This window comes from Macrobrachium nipponense, chromosome 42 (assembly GCF_015104395.2).
Source record: "Macrobrachium nipponense isolate FS-2020 chromosome 42, ASM1510439v2, whole genome shotgun sequence".
NCBI lineage: Eukaryota > Metazoa > Arthropoda > Malacostraca > Decapoda > Palaemonidae > Macrobrachium > Macrobrachium nipponense.
Window position 1 is genome coordinate 18,585,479 of NC_061103.1, and position 6,561 is coordinate 18,592,039.

A 6,561-nucleotide genomic window follows, 5' to 3' on the forward strand; every position below is an offset into this window, starting at 1 on the left:
TCTCTCTCTCTCTCTCTCTTGAACGAGCAATTAATCCTATGCAACAGACAGAAAAGACATAAGAAAGCCCCTCTAAATATAAAGAATATATATATATATATATATAACATGAGCTAGCTGAATAGCATTTTGATGATGATGCAAGAGTCGAGGTCAAGGTCAATGAGTTTGGTTTGAAGCAAAAACATCATGGCAAATTTGAACAAAATATGATGTATGTATCCGAGTTATCAAGTACAATAAGACATTTTGTCCGAACGGGCGGGCAGACAAGAGTGATTAGAATATGGCAAACTTAAACTGGGCCTCAGTGAACGAATAGCTGAATATGAAATTCCGTCTAAGAGTCAGAAACTGGAAGTACATGGCAACTGAAAAATGCATCTTATTGAAGCATTTCGTATGACCGTTTTCATTTGAGAGATACGAAACGCCTCGGTTACCGAACTTGAGTTTTGTTTCTTGAAAAATAAATGTGTATAAATTTAACCTAATAAAAAGCCTTTCTATGCCATCTGTTTAAAATTCAAATTAATTCCTTAAAGAGCAGCCTTCGACCTTTGGGGTTTATTTCAGAGTTGATTATGAAAGAACTGGAACCCCACATTCGACGATAATTACAGAGATATTTGTAACACCAAAACGAAAGCCTATAAGAAGATATTGTATAGCATGATAATTGCTTTGTGTGTGATGATGAAGAAAAAGAAGAGGATATGATGCAAAGAATGGCTCAGTAAAAGAAATGTATATGGTTAACGTACGTCTGCAAGGGTCGAAGCTCAAGCCATCGGTGATTTTGCTACAAGACCCATTAGCCCCGGTCGTGTGGACAGGCCTTGATTTGCTTTTTTTTCCAGATTTTGTCGCTAACAACCGCTTTTAAATTTACACTTTTTCTTAATCACAATTCTACCTCGTGTGATCGTAAATATGAAGGACATTCTTCAAGAATGCAATTACTCCCAAAAAATATAAGTATGCGTAAACAATTCTTTTATTCCTTTTCAACAAGAACAAAAAAAAAAGCAGTGTTTGAAAACGTCAAATACAAGGAAAACCGGGTGCAAAATACACCCAGGTGTAAAAAAAAAAAAAAAAAAAAAAAAAAAAAAAAAAAAAAATCGTAGACAGCAAACATACATATTAGTTTGTGGTAGTACTTGGAGTTGAGAATAATCCACAAGTATTTAACGATAAAAATTCTATCATTATCTCTTAGACAATTAAATCAATTAATATAGTTGGACGAGATGCGAACTCGTTGATTTCCGAATAGAGTTTAAAAAATATTTACAATTATAAATAGGATCACCGTCTAGACCGAAATGTGGCTGCTCCTACTTGAACGGAAGGGGTAAGATAAAAGATAATTCTCCAAAAACAAGTGTTATACGCTTTATGTAAACACAAATTCCACGAAGGAAAGAGAAACGATGGGGTACTGCAAGGCCTTTCGACTTCTTGTCCTTTCCTCTGCTAGTAAAGGAATTTGTTATTTATATATTCTTCACGTTCCATATTTTCGTGATACAGTTATACGCTATACGTGTATGTTTTTCAAACGGGTGGAGTTACCGCTTCTTTCTACTGAATTCTTGATGCAAATAGATTCTCACAATCGCGAAGGAAAAATCTAATCCGTGATAACAGGCGACAAGCTCAACTTTACTTCATTACTTCAATCAACCATAACATTATTATTTGTAATTGGTTACAAGTGGCCGGTAACTTACGATTAGAGCACGACCATCAACAAGCATTTTTTTTTTTTAGAGAGAGAGAGAAGAGAAAAGGTCGGATATCATTAGTATACATTATGTAAAATTTCCCAAGGTATAATTGTTATAATTGTTGGGAATAAGCAAGTATGACAAAGAGTAAAACGGCATAAGATTATTTACAACGGCCAGGTGCAATAATAAAAACATTTAATAACATCCACTATCTACAATCATATCCGAACTTTGAAAAGTGACATAAATGAGCTAATGAATAATGAAAAAAAGGAACAGGCAGAGCGAAAGATGAAGAAATCTGAAGGTGAATTTGCCAGAAGAATGATTACATTAACACCCGCAGGTTGTCGATGTTCAAAGCTGAAAGCCACTCTAGATGTAGTCAGTTATGGAACAGATTTTCAGCCAATGAATGACTGTATATTGAAATGCGCTCGTAAAGTTTTAGAAGGCTAAGCATAAACACATACAAGAACAGACTTTAAAAAAATATGTTATATGTATGTTAAATTTAAAAACACCTTGCGGTGCTTCAGTAATCAATAGAAGGATCCACAGTTATACACTTTAGTAAGACGAAAAATATTTGTAGAAATAACAGCAGAGCTTAAAGCTTTCCTCCATCCTTCAGTGGACATGATCACTAAATTCAAGTCCACAGAAGGATGGACGAAAGCTTTAAGCTCTGTAAATATTCTACAAATACGTTTCGTCTTGCTGAACAAGAGTATTACTGTGGATCCTTCTATTTATATATAATTGTATATATAACATATACATGATACATTATAATATATAATATTAATAATAAATATATATATATTATCTATATATATATATTATATATGGTAATATATGTTTGTGTGTGTGTGTAGTATATGATCCATACATATATACATACACACATTATATATATATATATATATATATATATATATATATATATATATATATATATATATACGTGTTTAGTGTATTTGATCTTACGCTATTACACGGAAACAACGAAACCAGAACGAACCGAGAAACCAAATAGATCCAGTAAACTTCCCCTCACCCCACGCCCCAAACTAAGTACCGCATGCCAGAAAGGGTCAAGGCAAAAAAACCTCATTCGAAAGAGGTTATAATAAACATCACGAGAAACCACCAAAATGGGAGATAAAAAAAAAAAAAAAACAGAATGGGCAAAACGAATAGCAAAAATGGCAGTACCATCAACGTAATGAAGATTGGAGGGTGTCGCCAACTGTTCTGACAAGCGTGTCCTTCCACAAGCCCGTCAAGAGACCTCCGTGGATCAAAGGATACTTCCCTTCTGAGACGGGAACCAGTAATTTTCGCCTCCTTGTTATCCCAGTTCAGGGACCCCCGAGATGGCAACGGGTGTGTGACATCACGTACACCGAGCGGGACAAAAGGAGGAAGGAGGAGCCATGTGCAAGGTGGGTCCTTCATTGACATGGAAATGCGAGATAATGGGTTGCGAGCGAGCCCAGAATTTTACCAGAGCAAAACCCGTCGTGATCTACTATTTAAACACTGGCATGTATGTACGTATGTATGTATGTATCAGTGCATATATATTGTATATATATGTTATGAATATGCTTAAAAAATCACAGTAAATGCACGTGACTTCATAAATAAGCGAATCCCACAAGAAAACGATAGTCAGAAATCCAAGCGCTTTCATCTTTACTCAGACATTGTCAGAGAGCTAATGAATATATATATATATATATATATAGATATATATATATTATATATATATATATATATTTATATATATATATATATCTATCCTTATATATATCTCATATATAATAACATTAATAATTATCACATCAACGTGAATCATATAAATTATTCGAGCTACTACAAATGTCCTTTAACATCCAATTCGCTCTACCTCGGAATTAATATATTTTCATATATGTAAACCGAAGGGGAATTTTTTAGTTGATATGATTTCTTCCTCTCATGGGTTCGATTTCCTCTTTGTCCGCTGGGCGATGGTTCGAACCCACGAGAGGAAGAAATCATATCAACTAAAAAATTCCCCTTCGGTTTACATATATGAACATATATTAATTCCGAGGTACAGCGAATTAGATATTAAAGGACATTTGTAGCTCGAATAATATATATAATATATATAATATATTGTTCTGTGTGCAGAGAGCAGGGAAGATCTGGAAGTGAAATTGGAAAGATGGAGACAAGTACTGGAGGACAGAGGAATGAGAATAAGTAGATCCAAGACAGAATATATGTGTACCACCACTGAGGGGGATGATAGAGAAAGTATTCAGCTTGGTGGAGAGCAAATAAGGAGAGTTGATAAGTTTAAGTATTTGGGATCTTTTGTTAACGCTGGAGGAAGTATGGAAGAAGAAGTAAAACATCGGGTACAGGCAGGCTGGAACAACTGGAGAGCGGCCTCGGGAGTTCTTTGTGACAAAAGAGTGCCGCTTAGGTTAAAAGGAAAATTTCACAAGACGGTGGTAAGAACAGCAATGCTGTATGGTATGGAAACAGCAAGCATGAGAAAAGCAGAGCAGAAGAAGATGGATGTGGCAGAAATGAGAATGCTTAGGTGGATGTCTGGGGTAACAAGAGTGGATAGGATCAGAAATGACTACATAAGGGGGTCAACTAAGGTGGTGGAAGTATCAAAGAAAGTGCAGGAGGGGAGGCTGAGATGGTATGGACACCTGTTGAGGAGAGATGAGGACCACGCTGGGAGACATACTATGGGGGTGGAGGTGCAAGGAAGAAGAAAAACAGGGAGACCAAGAAAGAGATGGAAGGACTGTGTGAGAGGAGACTTAAATGAGAAGGGAATTGATGAGGCAGAAGCACAAGATAGAAATAGATGGAAACGGCTCATCCGAAACGGGCGACCCCATATAAAACAAATGGGAAGAAGAAGAAGAAGAAGATATAATATATATATATATATATATATATATATATATATATATTATATATATATATATTTGTGTGTGGAGATTTATGCATTTGGCCTTAAACAATCCTATATATAAACTTCAGCACAATAAACCATTTCATCCAAAATCAATGACCGAAGGAATGTTGAACATTAATGATACTTTCTACACGAAATATAATAAAATATATCTTGCTTATCAATATTTAGACTTAAATATTTTGATTCATGAATACTTATGAATACTTATGCACGAGTGCGCATAATGAAATACTACGTTTTGAGAAATTTATGCAAGAACAGAAAAAATGCCTTAAAAAAATTACTTAGAAACTCATTAACAAAGCAAGAAATAGAGCAAAGCAACGTGAAAAATACTTCAGATTATTCCAAAACCACAACCAGGAAATAGTGAGGTACCGAGGAAAAAAAAAAAAAAAAACTTCGTAGAAAGAAACTCCGAGAGACAAAAAACCTTAAATAGACAGGCAGACAGACAGACAAACGGAATATGAGCACGAAAAGGAGCGGGACGGTGGAGGGGGTTTCTGTGTGTGTGTGTGTGTGTGTGTGTGTGTGTGAGGGGGGTGGGGGGTGGGGGGGGCGTGGTAGGCCCCATCATAATCATCATCTTCATCATTAGGACTAGAGGGGCATTAGCATAAGCATACGACGGCATATGGGAGGCAACACACAACGGACGGAACAATAGGCATAAAGCCAACAGGTGCACGAACTCAGGACACGGAGAGAGAGAGAGAGAGAGAGAGAGAGAGAGAGAGAGAGAGAGACGGCCGCCCTTCACAACATTTCAGTGGGACACACACACCAAAAGGGAAGAAGGAATAATAATAATAGAAATAATAATAACGGGTGTTTATGAACGCACGGAACTGGGAAGGTTTAAGATTGCACCGAAGAAAAGAGAAAATGAGATATTTACATAAAAGACCTCCACTGTATTTGTCCTTCGCACATACATAATGTATAATTATTTATATATATATATATATATATATATATATATATATATATATATATATATAAATTATAATTTGTGTGTATGTACACAGTGAACCCATATATACTCAATCCATTCGCATTTAAAACAATGAGATAAAGCAAATATCTGCATACTTTTGTTTAAATAAACCCACAACTCAACTCACTATGTGACTGTAAAAAGGACGCATACATAAAATCGTGACCACATGACCATTATGATAATAGAAAAATCACATAGAAAAAATCAATCTTTATCTTTTGTTTTTGGTCGCCTGTAGTTAAATGTCCCAGCTGTGTTACCTTCATACTATATACATATATGTATATATGAATGTACGTATTATGTATGTATATATACGTATGTATATATGTAAATAAGTATGTATATTTTCAATTCCGCAGGATAAACCCCTATATACATATATGTAGTATATATATACATTGTATATACATTATGTATGTGTATGCATATATATGTAAATATCAATTTATCGAAGTATGTTCTTTTGTACGTATATAAATACGTACATGCATGCATATATACTTAATAGTATTTTTATGCACAGTATATCGTATGACATACTTATCTGGATACGCCATCTTAACTCAAAAAGCTATGTGATAAACAGAACAACAAAACAAAAACAACAAAATTAATAGTAAACGAAAGGATACGAACAGCAATTCATTAAGTCTAAACCAACAGTTACCAAAAAGTATTAAAGTAACTTTGATCAATTTAGTAACGAACACATCCCACAAGAATTTGAATTTGAATTGTGCCTCGTGAGAGGCTAGTCTATCAGACACCCCTCCCGCCTCCCGCCATCCTATGAGAGGCGTAGCATCAAAAAAAGATGCATA